This window comes from Poecilia reticulata, chromosome 15 (assembly GCF_904066995.2).
Source record: "Poecilia reticulata chromosome 15, P_reticulata-male-v2, whole genome shotgun sequence".
Classification (NCBI taxonomy): Eukaryota; Metazoa; Chordata; class Actinopteri; order Cyprinodontiformes; family Poeciliidae; genus Poecilia; species Poecilia reticulata.
Window position 1 is genome coordinate 7,760,947 of NC_088844.1, and position 15,262 is coordinate 7,776,208.

At 37.9% G+C, this 15,262-nt stretch overlaps 1 long non-coding RNA gene across 3 annotated transcripts in view; it reads right to left on the reverse strand.

Moving 5' to 3' along the window:
• Positions 1-773: 773 nt before the first annotated feature.
• The window catches only part of LOC145555199 (uncharacterized), a 36,541-nt gene continuing 22,052 nt past the window's right edge, over positions 774-15,262 (reverse strand). For 2 of the 3 annotated variants that reach the window (XR_014091283.1, XR_014091285.1), the window contains one exon: positions 774-1,350. This is a non-coding gene — a long non-coding RNA (uncharacterized LOC145555199). The remainder of the gene's footprint in view (positions 1,351-15,262) is intronic. The other variant, XR_014091284.1, reaches the window with a different exon arrangement.

The window sequence follows — 15,262 nt, forward strand, 5'->3', positions numbered from 1 at the left end:
CATCTCCTCCCCTCATCTCCATCTGCATCAAGTCCTTATTTTATTTTTTAAAGGTCTGCCTAACATTCTTTGGCCTCAGACAACTTCTGACTTTTTTAAAGTGCTCTAAAGTGAGACACTATAGCAGTTCAACTGGTTTCATCATGTACTTGACACTTATGTAAAGCTGCATTGTGTAGCTTTTTATAAAATATTTTTCTATCCTTTGAATCTATCACCATGTTGTGCCAGTAATATGATACTTTTCCCAATCATGCTCCTCTAGCTTCTCCAAATGCTTACTAGAAACAACCAATCAGAGCCAAAGAGAGGGCCTCGCTGCTGTCAGTCATGGTCAGAAACATATGCTAACATCTTCTTCTTGATGGTAGAGTCTGTCATGACTGCTCAGGCTAGTTAGCATGACCACCAACGATTCGGCCACTTTTGTCTTAATTATCCAGCCGGACATTTTTCTGGATCAGTAAGCCGTTTCTCCATTGATGGTTTCAGATGCCAATGGTATCATTGGGAGGAGTGGTGATCTTCTCACAGGTTGTCATATTACACCGTCACGACACGGTGGGTTTAAACAAATATGTCAATACTTGCTCGTTAACTTAGTTTTTGTTTTCAGCTAAGACCAATCAGTGGGTCATGTTTCCTTCCATTGATACCTAAACTAAAAACGTATCAGTCAGTAAAGGTTGTACTTTTCTGTGGCTCCTTATTGTCATTCCAGTTACCAATATGTCAAAGAATATTTAGCGAATTAACTACTGAAATACTCTGGGTACAGATAAAATCACAAGTCAGCGTTTATTAAAAATGTCACAGATGAGCTTCACAGAAGACGACCATACCGTGGTCGTATGGTCCACGGTATGGACCATGCGACCATACGACCATACGGTATGGTCATATGGTCCATACGACCATGGCCTTATAGAATTTGGCCTGAGATCTTGTGCACTTTGCCGTTTTTTCACAATTCAGTTTTAAAGTATTAAATCCCTTGGGCTCCGGTCCATTGTGTTCATGGCATGGGAAAAGTATTCCTAAAAACAAAACAGATGCACATAAAAATTGATACCCTTCATAGCTGCCAAACTCACACGAAATGTATTATGTGCAAAAGAAAAACATACTTTTTATGAAAGCATTAAAACACAAGAACTTAAAGCAGGAACACTAAACTGCTTTCTGTGATCAACTTTCCTGCAAGGATTTCAGTGAAACATGTGGATCTGTGGAGAAATGAGCAGAAAACTCCTCTGAGTAACCTCCTCCTCATCACTTTATGCTTTTTCACTTTCCAACCCCTTTTCTTTCCCCTTCAGATGACTGAAGAAGAAAACTCCCAAAGTGAACCTAAAGGGGTGAGAGAGAGGACACAGTGTCTTGTAAAACATATGCACTTAATATTCGGGCCATAAAACTTGTAAAATTAAAAGCTATTTTGGAAAATAGAAAAAGAAATATTTATGTGTCTGGCTCCGTGCAGAGGTTGTTTTATCGCGGGGCAGCGAGGGTCCTCTGGGGCACAGGTAACGACTGTCAACAGGCGCAGGGTTTGGGGTAGAGCGGTGAGGCTGGGGGGTTTAATGCTGTTGGGATGAATGCTCTCTAATGTTGAACCAGATGTCCACATATGTGACGGGGTTTCCCCGAGACACAATGTTGGGCTTAAGGCAGGGGTGTCCAAACTTCTTACCCTGGGGACCGAAGTTGATGAATTTAAACTACTGGCAGGTCACCAAATTTATGAAATTAAAAATTTAATTTAATAAATTTATGTTTTTTTTTAACCTGCTAAAATATAAGAAATGTTTTAGTGAAATGTGTATATTATTAAAGAACCAAAACAAACATAAATGTTGCTTTATTGGAAAAAAATACATATATTTTTGGTCATTAATTGTTTTCTACTTTGTTGGCCAAATTTTTACCATTCTTGACTTGTGGTCGGGGGCCAAACAAAATTATTTCAAGGGCCACAAATGGCCCCTGGGCCACACTTTGGTTTAAATAGTACCAAGAAAAACAGAGGAGGAAAGTGAAACAATAAGTTCTCCTGGTTACAACCAAAAGACGACCCAGACAATACCGAAGAGTCCGAATTACTCTCTGGTGAACTCCATTACTGTCACAGTAAGACAAATTAAATTACGAGGCAGCAACATGATTAAAGCTACAAACAGACGTCAGAAATGCAGCACAGATGACAAGACGGGAAAATTAAAGGTGGAAAACCCAAACACAAAAACAATGTCAACCCAAGTCAGGTTGATTGAAAAGCTGCAAGAAGCTGTTATGATTGTGAGAATGTGCAGACCCCTCATTTTAGCAGCCAGAAAACATCGTAAATCGTGTGGAGGTCTCTGTTTACGTTCTGCTGACCCCTCTTTGCACTCCGGCTCTCCGAGTTCAGACGCAGTCACTTGGAGACAAATTCAAATATACATCAGGCGAGTCTGAATTAAGAAAACGAGAAAATCCGTGAGGGTTTTACGGCTACGTTGCTCCGTTCTAAGCTCAGGTTGTTGTCAGACTGGCAAAGTAGAATTTACGGCGGTCTTTTCACCTTTAAGTTCAATTTGTGTTCTTACCATATATCAGATTTTTAAGTAAGTATATTATAAGTGAGGGCACACAAGGGTGCAGTGGTTAACACTTTTGCCTCACAGCAAGAAGGTCCAGGGGTCAAATATCAGGCAGGGGCCTTTGTGTGTGCTGTTTGCATGTTGGTCTCTTACATTTGTAGCTTTTTATTCCAAAAACTTCAGTTTTATTTTGTAGAATGTGAAAAAAAAATCCCCACTGTGATGGTGTTTGTTTACAAATCTCTCTGTCCTTTACAAAGATTATTAAGCTGAGATGAAATCACACTCTGGTGGACTCCATTTGCTTATTAAGTTATTTCTGAAGAAAAATAGTTGGATTGGATTTTTTTGGGTGATTGGGAAAATAAATAAAAATGTACAGTTTGTGCATTGAAAAGAAAAAAAACCCCATCAAACCTCGTCTCCCAGGTAACCACGTTGTTAAAAAAACTGAACTAGAAGTTGTGGAGGTGAGATTATTGTTGGATGACGCTGTAAAGAAACTGCGTCTTTAGGAGCTGCTGCTTCTAAGAAATTGGAAAAATAAACGTTTTTTGGGGGCATTTTGGTGGTGAGTTGAGAAACTTAAACCCAACAAATTCTAAAGTGATAAAGTGCTTTTACTGAAAGTAACCAAAAACATTTTCTAAAGAAAAACGGTAACAATCGTTTAGACAGCCATGAAAACTATTGCTCAAGAAAACTTTAAAACATGCCAAGCCGGTTTGTTAAGACGTGAAGAAGAACTGAAGGCTTCAGCTCAGTACCCGAAGCTTTTCTTGCTTTTCTCTTCTAAAACATCTGTTGAACAAAGTAAGAAAATGCATACACAGATGATGAGTGCGACTTGTTGGTCCCACAGTTTTTGCTTTTCAGCTACCTTCTTCCTTCCCTGACTAACAAGTGGGAACTAAATCACCTTTGACCTCCTGATGGCAGAAATGGGTATTTAGTCTCAAAAACAAACCAGGAAATAAAACTAACATCAACGCGACACCATATTTTAGAAGTATGACGTACACGTGATGTGGAAAATAGCCTTTATTTGCGTAGTATTTGATCAAGTCTGTGGACTCCAAAGCAATTTATGCGACAATCAGTCATTCAGCCAACCAGATATCTTATGACAGATGCAACTTGGTCCGATTAAGATTTGAGGTTTACAACTAGGCAAGATAGTTACATACACTGCATAAAAAGACTCTTTTGTTTCAAATGTCTAACATTAAATCAGATTTAAGTCAGTTGGGATAAACAAAACTATTTCTAAAGTCCAGAATAATGACTTAGTATCTTTTAGAGAAGATTTAAATAGATATCCAAACGGAATCGACCGAGTTTGGTTTGTAAGCCGTTTTGCTCACACACACACACACACACACACACGCACATACACACACCAGTACACACACACACACAGACACACAAGTTTTCACCCACCAACGTTTATATTCAAGACTCAAAAATATTAACTTTGTTGGTAATCTGGTGGTATGCTTAGGGCTATTGTTAATTGGGATGACAAATGTGTGCCCCAGGGTTGAAGTTCCTAACAAATTTGTCAACATGACATCAAAAGCTTACAAACCATGACAATTTTTTTATAGTAATAAAAAAAACAATCATTCTTTATTTATTTTTCCCCCCCACTTTTCTATAGTCGCTATACAAGTACATTTGTATCAAACCAACAGATTATTTGAATAGAGCAGTATTTAAAAGTGCAAAAACATTCAAGATGGCTGCCATTTAGTGGACAGTCTTGTAATGGAAATGTGTGATCTGAGGTATATTTTAAAGTTGCAACATGTCATGAAAGAAAAAGACCATGAAAATTTTATCTGAACAAATTCAAAATATCAATACTAAATTACTAATTGTTTGACCAAATTGAAAAACTCCTTTTGGAAATAAAAGAAGTCCAACTTCTCATATCGGTCTTCAATAATTATCTAGACTATTTTTTTGTCAAGCTTCAGATCTACTTTTCACCTTAGTGGATGTGTATCCCCAACACATATTTAAGGTAAGCCCTCACAGATGTTGGATAAAGAACCAATTACTGGTTCTATTGTCAGTGTGAAGGAAAATGTGGCGCATGGTGTTAGTACAGCTTGTGAACTCGTGGGTTGCTAAGGAGCGTGCATGGCTGAACGTTCCGCATTAAGTGCGCCGGCATTTCTACGCTCTCTTTGCAGGACTGTTCTTTTCTTTTTTTCTTTTTTTTTTTTGAATGAATAAAACACACACAGCCCCTTTTCCTGTGAATTTCAGACACACACCAGCATTCTTAACGTACAAGCCTGCACATCTCAGCACCACCGAAACACACTACAAATTTATGACCTTAACATTCCAGCGGGGTCAAGCAATTTATCAAATCCCGCACATTCTGGTTTCAATTACACAGTCGATTGTGGAGAGCAGTTATTTTAGCAGGTTCATTTGGCCCAGTGGGGAGGTGGACTCTCTTTGCTTGACATCACATCCCTTGAAAGCGACTGGGCATCAGTTTCTGGACAGACGCTCGTCTCCCCGGATCGTGCAGATGGCGGGAGGGAATTTGTCAGGCCGCTTTAGGACGAGCAGATGAGCTGTGGGTGTCTTCACGCAACTGTCTTCTTCGATTTTTATCCCCCCGTCTTGTCTTTTGCGTTGAGGCTTTTCCAGCTGCAAGCGTCCTTCATTCAGTTTCTCCTCCCTGCTTCTTTAGTCTGTCTTTTCGATGATGGGGAGTCTTCTATCAGTTGTGGGTCTCTCCATCAAAACCTCTATATTCTTCTCTCCCCCACATCACCCGTTCCTTCCCAATTTCTTTGTTCGGTTTTCTACCTCTTTCTCTCTCCCTGCATCTCTCTCTCTCTCTCTCCCTCTTTCTCTCTCCATGGTAGAGTGGTGATAAATCCGTATTTTATTGCCGGAGAATTTTCCTCTCCCTGCAGGGCTGACAGCTCACCACGTTCTAAGACACTGCTAGGACCAAACCCAATCCTCCCTCCCCGCATCACTCCATCTCTGCCTCCATCTGGCCTTGATTACTGAAAGAGCGGAATAAGGGTGGCGGAGCGGAGAGGGGGAAGATGTCGGAGGAACGGCATCACAACATTTCACCGCAGGAGAGGATGGCGCGCGGCGTGTTGGTATGGTTGAAGAGGAGAGTGAGGGTAGAAAAAAAACAGAGGGAGAACAAGAAGTTCTTAATGGTAGCTTAGTGGTGAAGTGAAGGAGAGTGGGAAAAAGCTGAAGGAATTCAATAAAAAAAAAGCGAATATTTTATGTATTCAACAAGATCCAGTTGCTGTTTTTACTTTGGTTTGAGAACGTAGCAACAAAATATCCAAGCACGGTTAATTTGGGACGAATCAAAAGTTTCTGTAAACCACAACATATGGTCACATTCAAGAAACTGGAATTTGTGTTTCTGATGAGGCTCTTTGAAAGTACTTTCTGAAAATAACCTAGAGTCAGGTATTGATCATACTTTTCAATAGGCCCACAATTCTGTTTTATATTGTAATCGTAAATGTAAAAATTCTGAATTAATAAAGCCTTGAAAACATCCATCTGTGTGAAATAAATAAATAAATAAATAAATAAATAAATAAATAAATAAAAAGTATTTCTCCTGGCTGAACTAAGCTACTGAAATTATTCAGTAACATTTTTATTTCTTAAATACGATGTATTTATGTGTAATGAAAAGACATTCCTAATTAAAGTTCTGCAACATAAAGTGTAACGAGACAACGGTTCTTTGATAATGGAAAAAACAGTGTTTCTCTGCTTTCTGGTCCAATGTGTGGCTAACTTGGTTCCTAAAGCTGCTTTAGTCACAAGAACTTCACCTCAAACACATGTAGCTGTGTAACTTAGTTCTAAAGAAACATCTAAACTCACTCAAACGGGAACACAGTGTTTGATACACTCACATCTCACACACAATGTTTTCATACGGTACAACTAGCTACAGTATCAAGCTAACGCTATAGCCTGCTACCTGTTTGTTTTGATGCGTATCTTCGATGGTGTCGCTTGTAACAAGGCAGAATGTAAACCTAAACTAAGACTGGCTGAAACTAAAATATTTTTTTCCCACTTTGTAAATTTATTATCTTACCGTCAAACGTAGGACTCCTGTTTTAACTCAGCACTTTGCTATCGTCTAAGTGGCTTAGCACAGCTGTGCAAATCTCAGACAGACAGGGAGCCGCAGCACCCATTTCAGTCTCTGCACCGGATACTATTTGGTGTGAATTCCTCTCTGCTTTTAAATTACCGTGGAAATTAATGAGCGAAGTGAATCTTAAATGTCTATTTTATTACAATTTCCCAATTGTTGTTCTTTGTTTTGATTTTTGTACCGCCCTATATTGTATTCTAAGTGCTTTAGGCATAAAGAGATATGGTATGGTAATAGTTTTTTGCTGATTGATTGTTTTCTGATTATTTGGGAATAAAATTAAAATAGTTGTACAGCCCTAGTTATTAATCTCATTGTTACGTTAAAGAAAAACTAACTAAATTAATGTTTTAGAGGGATACAGGAGAAAGAGGAAAAACGGACACAAGAATGAAAAAGAGCAAAGATGGATGAGAAAAACATGTTAAACATGTTAAACATCACAGATGAGATAACAATAAGAGCTCAACGGGTTTAAATGAATGTCGAATCAAACGGCGAAAGACAACAAAAACCAGCTCTCACAATTTGCTATCTGTTTCTGTGACCGCGACGGTAATCAGTGTCTTACAGTTTACAAAAATGACAAATAAAGCATTCATCAATAATAAAGGGACAGGTCATCTGTAAACGAAGTGTTTTCAGCAGCTGGATGAATTTCCTGAAGTTACACAATGCAGCGGTGGAGCAGCGAAACAGCAGCCGAGGCCTGCGAATGTAATCGAGGAGCGATAATGACCGTCATTTTGGGTGGCTAGAGGCTTAAATAGAGAGGACGGCGGAGGAGGCTGTGAGTGCGCTCGCATGTGTGTCCTGGCAGGCCCGGCTGCACAGCAGCAGGTGCCAGAGGAGTGTGCAATAAACGCAACTGCCTCGGACAAGCTGGCCTCTCACATCAAATGCTGTGTTTTTGGCGATGTCCACTTCAGCTGTTCATGCGAGCAATCCTCGTTGGGGTCTGAAGACAACAAAAGTGCTGTAATTTATACCAGATAGTTTGTGCAGTGTACAAGTGCTTTAACATAGAAAGGAAGTCTGGTGAGAACTGCTATTTAAAGGGCTTGTTGTAGTGGTAGAATGGAACAAAATGCATAAAACATGTTACAACTGTTCAAAGGAGAACATAAATGCCCAAAATATGACAGAAATATTGTCAGGCTCCTTTGACCATACAAAACATTCAAGAAGCAGCCTTTAAATTCAAAGATAGAGTTTCAATATTTTAGTACATTTAAGATCTGTCGCCTTTTTATGATTGTTACAAATCAGTTAATAAATATTGTGGATTTGGAGAATGGCCAACAAAATGTCCCTGCTGAGGATAGTGAGAGGAGCTGTTGCAGTGCTGGTTTGGCAATAATAAAAGAACCACCACCAAACTGCAACACTTTTTTTTGTCTGAAGGTGCCAGGATCCTGAACTGGAACTTTACGCTGATGTTACATATTGCGTTTTTATCGATTTGCGTTTGATTTGTCACGTGGCTGCTCAGAAACGTCTCGCTCTGTTGTAAATGTAGCAAACAATGAAAAGGCTAAACAGACGTAAATCTGACATACAATTTCAAGACAGCTGTAATTTTTTTTATTTATATATATATATAACAATATTTTTATATATTTTTCCTATGTACAACTTAAAAAAAAAAACATTAAGGAAATCCACAAAAGATAGTTGACTAAGGCTTCACGTTGGATGATGATTCACACCCCACTCGCTCTCCCACACACCTCCAGCAAAAATAATCAGGATAATTTCTATTCATTATTACACCTCCATTTATCTGCGAGACGAGATGTGGGGAGGACGGGGTATAACTCTGAGGAATAACAATACCATTAAAAAGCCTGCGCGGCAAATATCAATCATTGTTGCCGTTAATGTCCCTCCAGCCTATTCAGATGGCCTCTCCTCTTTTCCTAATGTCCACCCATCTGTGTGTGTGTGTGCGTATGTGTGTGTGGCTGTTATATTCGGCGCCCTTTAATCAACAATCGCTGCATCTGGGCCAGATAATGAATGGCATTGTTTATAACCTCACTCTTATACTCTCTGCTGACAAACGTGCGTGCACCTAATGCTATCATTTGGAGACAAAAAAAAAATAAAAAAATGAGATCATGCTTTATTTTAATATCGAGGGGAGGATTGTGTTAATATAATTTTCTCGGTAAAGTTGTTATGACGGCGGTGATCACGATGATGTTCCATTTTGTCAACCAGCCGAAGGATTAAACCGCCGCAATAAAGCTGCAGAGATGCGGAGTAAGATATGAGGCAATTGCTTTTTGATTCATGGCTTGTGACAATAAGAGAGATAAGGATCAGTGGTTAAAAGCGGAGACGATTTAATTCAAGTGAAAGCAAAAGGAAGAAAAAAAAATAGAAGGGGACTTGACAAATTTAAATAAAGCAAGAAGAAGTCTCTGTGAGGATGATTTCAATCCACCGAGGAAGGTCTTATATCACATCTGTGCTAACCTTTGTGTTAAAGCTTTTGTCTTTGTTTGTTTTTCATTTTGACACGGGCCACGGATGAATAGTCCCTGGTAACCGTGGAAACTCTCTGCACTTTATAGAAGTGAAGTTGAAGAGCAGCGATTCTTCCCCAGACATGACAAATTATACAGGAACTGGCATAAAACCATAACAAGCTCTCTGTGTTCATGAGAAGGCGAGGTACGCCCTGAACTCATTTAAATAACCACAAACCGAAAATGATTTCCCAATAAATCGGTAGACGTGTAAAATAAACATGGATAGTAAATGGAAACTTTTATTAAAACTATATATTGAGTGACCAAATCCTTTAAAACTCACAAAAATCAACATTCACAAGGCATGGGAGAGTTATTAGCATCAAAATATATCAGTTGAAAAAGTTGAGGCTTTAAAACTGGGGGGAAAATAAACAGGAAGCACCATCCTTTTAATGAGATGCCAGAAAACATACCACATGTTGCTGCACACTGCTGCTCAGCTGGCTCAAATAAAAACCTATAACAATGGTATTTTTTACTTAAGGTCATTATTTCCCAGGCCTCGTCATGAGTAGCTTGAAATGTGACTTTATGAAGCTAAAAGGTTTCTGAACTACTCATCTAGACCAGCTGTGAAATGCTACCGAATCCTCATATTAACCCCTTTTTTAGTTAAATTACACTTGAGATTTTACAATATTAACCTATATTTGAAACCGTGTGATGATGTACGGGATGGGATTGTAAAAAAAAACAAAAAAACTTGAATGCTGCATAATTCAGCTTCAAAGTCCTGTTCAGCCAAAGCAGCATTAGTAAAATAATCTACCTCTAATAAACTATAAAATCTGTTTAAGTGCCACTATAGTCAGTTTTGCCAGTTGTTGCTAATTTGCATCAAACTTAACTCTTTATTTGGTTTATAAGATATAATCATTTTTATTCACATAAACCAGCTTTTCTTTAATTAGCTCCCGTTTGACATCAAAAACACAATTAATGCATGTTTTTACTAAATAAATGGAAGCAGCAAGGAAGTAAAATAAGGTTGTTCTAAAACTACAGTTATGCCAAACTACAAACTACTATTAAATTTAACATGTTTATTTGCCTCTCAAAAGTATCAAAGTCAAAATAGCATACATTTTATAGATATCATTGTGATCTAAATAATCATTGTGTTTTATTTACACTGCAGTAGGAATAATTCTTCATTTTTTGTTCTAAAAAATTTCAATTATGTAGTCATGAGAGTGACAACATTTTTGTGTAAGTATAGTATTTGTCTGAAACTTGTATTTTTACTTCTCATATCCAAGTAGTGTCCAAGTTTTCGTAGAGCTAAAAAATACAATGATGTACACAAAAATTTCACTGCTTGTTCAACTAGACGTTCACAAATTCAACTCAGAAATAGCAAGAACAACAGAAAACTCTGAACTCTGCACATGAAGAGAAGCAAAATACACAGTGCTGACAATTTTCCTGCCGTCTCTATTTCCTTGGTGACATTCTCCCGCTGGGGAAAGCAGCAATGTGGAGTTACGTCCCCCCTCGCTCCCACTGTGGAACTCATACAGAGGACAGGTCCGCCTTTACCACAGGGACGATTTGCTGTCCACGGTAGCTTTCTGCTCCTACACTGGGAAATTGAAAAGTGTGTAAACCTCCACAGTCCCCTCAACAGAGCCCACTGCTGCCGGTGTTACTGATAGAAAGACTCCTGGACATCGGCCCCAAAGTCCCATCACATCGCTGCCATGATGGAAACAAGCTGAGGAAGACAACGAAGTTTATAAAATAGAACTAAAAGAGGCAACCAGAAAGAGTTCACTGAATTTGAATGAACATCAACTTTTCACTTGAACACAAAGTGGAAATTCATGTCTTGTTATTTAACGTAAGTCATGATAGTGTAAGTTGCATTGAAACCTGCAGAACTGTTAAAATCTGCGAAGGAACTTTCCAGTTTTAATGAAAGCCAATAAAGATTCACTTCACAGAGGTTTAAATCGGAGGTGTCCAAACATCAGGCCATGTGGGCCAAAACTTTTGATTTTTTTCTGTCTGTTTTATTTCTTCAGAATTGCAAATGTTTCCTTTTTATCTGATTGATGTTTAATCAAATCCAGTCTGATTTCTGCAGGAAAAGGAGCTGTAAATCATCTAACATCTCAACTTCACTTTGTTTAAAAGGGACACAAACAAACCTGTCAGCAATGTTTCAAAACCAACATTTATTTATAATATCGTAACTTTTGATTTTTTTGGTATTTCTACAAAAACTTTTGCTTTATTTCTCTCAGGTTACAACCAAGATCTGCTCAAATAAAAGTCACTGGATGTTTTCTGCCCTGTTTATTATGAACTTGAAATAAAAGCTAAAAACTTGGATGACAGAAGATGGACACTTTGTGTCATGATTTTCATTAAAAAACAAAAGATAAAAAATTAATTCTTTTTTTTTTTTGAAAGTGCAAATTTTACCCTTTTTTATAGTCTGCATTAAATTTATTTGTGTCATCGAGGACCGCACAAAACCACCTCCATGGCCACAAATGGTCCCCGGGGCCACACTTTGGACACCCTTTAGTTTAAATTGTTAATCAAAGTGAATGTTAATTTAGTCCAGTCAGTTAAGAGAGATCAAATAAGCGGCTGACCCCGAGGATTTCGTTGAATTTGACACACATTCGCCAAGATTCCTCATGATGGCTTCAATTTGAATCTTTTAAAGAGCTGACGCTGACACGAGATGAAGACGCCGTCCTCACTCCATCTTCCGCTGCCGCTGCTTCCTTTCTCCCCCCTCCTTCCGTTCGAGTGAGAGACGCCAGCTGGGGCCGGCCGCCTGATGCTGGGCCCTGCTAGGTGGCATTGACAGCTGAATTATCCCAGAGGCCGCAGCGGCTGATTATCAGCGGAGAAGTCATCAGGGCGTCGCAGCCTTCCCCTCCCACCGCAATCTCCCTCTACCCCTGCGGTGTCCTCCTTCCCGTCCCCTCCTGTCACCCCTCGTCAAGACAGCGACACTTTCCCCAAACCCCCCTACCCGCCCCTCGCCCTCGTCCTGCTCCTCTTGACAGGTAATCTCAACAATAACAATTACCGCCATTACTGGTGTCATAAACAAGTGACCAGCCTCAAACTGGGGCAATAACAAAGGCTTTACAATTCACCATGTGCAGCCATATAATACATGCCAACAGGTTAACAAGTAATCTAGCAGAGAGGACGACATCTTGTGTGAAATTGTATGTTTGTTTTGGGGAATCTGGAGTCACTTTTGGGATATAAATTCTTAAAAGTGAAAGATTTCAGTGTGTGTGAATTGGTCTGATTGGCTGCAAATAAATGAGTTTGGTATTAAAATTCAGTCAGCGAGGCTTTTTTTTTTTTTGCTAAATTGATCTCATGATTAGATTATTGTATGAGAATATTATTGATTTTGGTTATATTATGGATGCAGCAACTGGGGCAGTGCACTTCTACTAAGAAAACATGTTGAAATGTAACTAAAATTACTGTTAAGCTTAATTTTTATTAAACCAATATTTCCAAAACAATGTTAATGATACTACTTCCTCAACTAAATTAATTAAGTCCTAAATAATTGATGAGATTATTTATTCTCCCAAATAAACACAAAATTAATTTGGCTTTAAGTCAAATACAATGAAATAGCAGAAAACTTGTGGCTAAAGCATTAGCATTGTCGCAAAGATTGTTAAGCCACACAATTTTGTAGAAAATAATTTTTAAAAAATAATAAATTTTTAACAAGTGGCATGTAATAAACCTTTTTCAGTGACAACCACAGGTAACATCATTCTTCAGCAACAATAGCTTCACGGTAAAGAAACTCAGTAAGCTAGCATGCTTACTTTAGCATTAGCACCATCACTAAACAAACTAAAACATATATCATTAGTAAAACAATAATATGTTTGAAAATATAATCTCAGAAGGTAATTTGTATTTTTTCATCTGTAACTTCAGCCTCAGGGTTGAGAAGCTAAGCTTGCTAGCAAAGTTTGTTTTAGCAATAGCGCTGAAGCTAAATTAGCTAAAGTCGGAAACTAACAAAAATACTGAATGAGTCTTACAGCAGTTAAAAAAGGCACCAGGTTAATATATTTATTATTTACTCATAATATAACCATTACAAATAAAAAAAATGGAACAGTTTATGGAGTTTGTAGTAAAGAAAACTGCATTTCATGTTAACATGTTTAGGTAGGATTTTTGTCTCTTTTTTTTCTTTTTTTTTTTACAAAAATCAATCTTGAACTAGTCAAATTAATAAATTAATGTACTAAACTGAGGTATTATGTCTTCCCCCCCTTTGTTTTACTGATAGAGAATAAAAGAAATGTAAATATAAAGAAAATAAAAAAAAGTAGAGCTTTTATATTTATTACTAATATGGTGAGTTTTCAACACAATTCCCGCTGAAATAATGTGTGTTTTTTTTTTTTTATGTTTTCCCAACTTCCAATCTACACGAATGCAGACTGCGCTGTGTTTTGTTAATAATTAAACGCGTTTATTTCTGTTTCATTCCGCCTGTGCGGTTGGTGCCTCGCCATCCGGAGTCAGGGCCAGCTCGCTGCCGCTCCTCAGCAAAGCAAACAAGGCGCTGTGGCCCGGAGCGCTAAAATAATTTGAGGCTCCCTGATGAGGGGAGCTGAGCAGCAATTAACACGTGTCAGAGTCGACATCATCAGGTGCCACTCTCATTTTCTTCCCGACACCTAAAGGACCCCCCCCCCCCCTTCCCCTCTTCCCATCGTCTTATTTATTTAGTCCGACAAGAAAGCGAAAGCAAAGGTGAGAGGAACAAATAATGATAAAAATGATTCTCGTTATTCTGCTGCGGGATTTGTGACGCATTTACTGATCACTATCGTCAACGTCCTGGTGTCGACGCCGCGTCCTTCATCCGTTTTCGTTTCTGGCCGGCTCTGTGTTTTATTCGTTTATGTATTTTTGTAGTTATCTTGATTTATTTATTTTTTTATTTTAGCAGCGGCCGGTTAACGGAGCACAACTCTTGCAGGAGCTGCGCTCCGGTGAAGAGAGTCAGAAGAGGAGAGGAAGAGAAAAGGAGAAACTGCGCTGCTGATTTAAAATTTAACACCATTAAAAAAAAAAAAAAAACTCGAAAGCGACAAGGTGAAATATTGTTGCTTTAGCTTTTGAATTTTTGTTTGAAAAAACATTTTTAAATGACACTTATTTTAGCCAATTTTCCAATTAACTGCGTGACAACACAAGTTATATTTCATTGCTTAAAATTCAACCTAAAAATAAAAGTATTGATTGATCTTTATGCCAATTCCTGAACATTTTTCGTTAATGTAGCTGTTGAAATAATAATTGTCAATTTTCACTGGTTTAAATATTTATAAATAGGTCAAGATGGATTTAAAATTTCAAATACTTTTAAAAAATATGTTAAACAGAAAGGAAAATTGATTTTTTTTCTGAAAACATTTCTACCTATATAAGTTAAAAATGTGTTACTCCTATTTAAAGAACCTTTTTGTTTCTAGATTTGAATAAGCTACATACTCAACATAATTAACTCGTTCTTTTTTTTATTTATTTAAACTTCAAAAATAAATTATCAAAACAATTTCTTGTCAAATAATGCTAAATAAAATTACAAGGCACTGGTTAGCTTAAAGCTAATCTTGTTTTTTTTATTATCTCATACTGTGATGATTATTTTTTTCAATTAAAAGTGCAAGAAAAAATGCTATTTTTCACACTCGGCTTATTTATTTTTTTTACATTCAGCTAATTTATAAACCAATAAATCTCCAAAAAAGGAAGCAGATATCAGACAAAAAGCAACATTAACATGGCACCTTCTTCTCTCAGATTACATGTTAACCAGTTTGCCTTTGTCTGTGCCCCTCGCCGGCGCAGGGTGAAGGAGAAGAAAGCAGAAGAAGAGGAGGAGTTTTTTTTTCTTTTCTGTTTTGTTGCCATTCTTCTGACCTGAGCTGCTCATC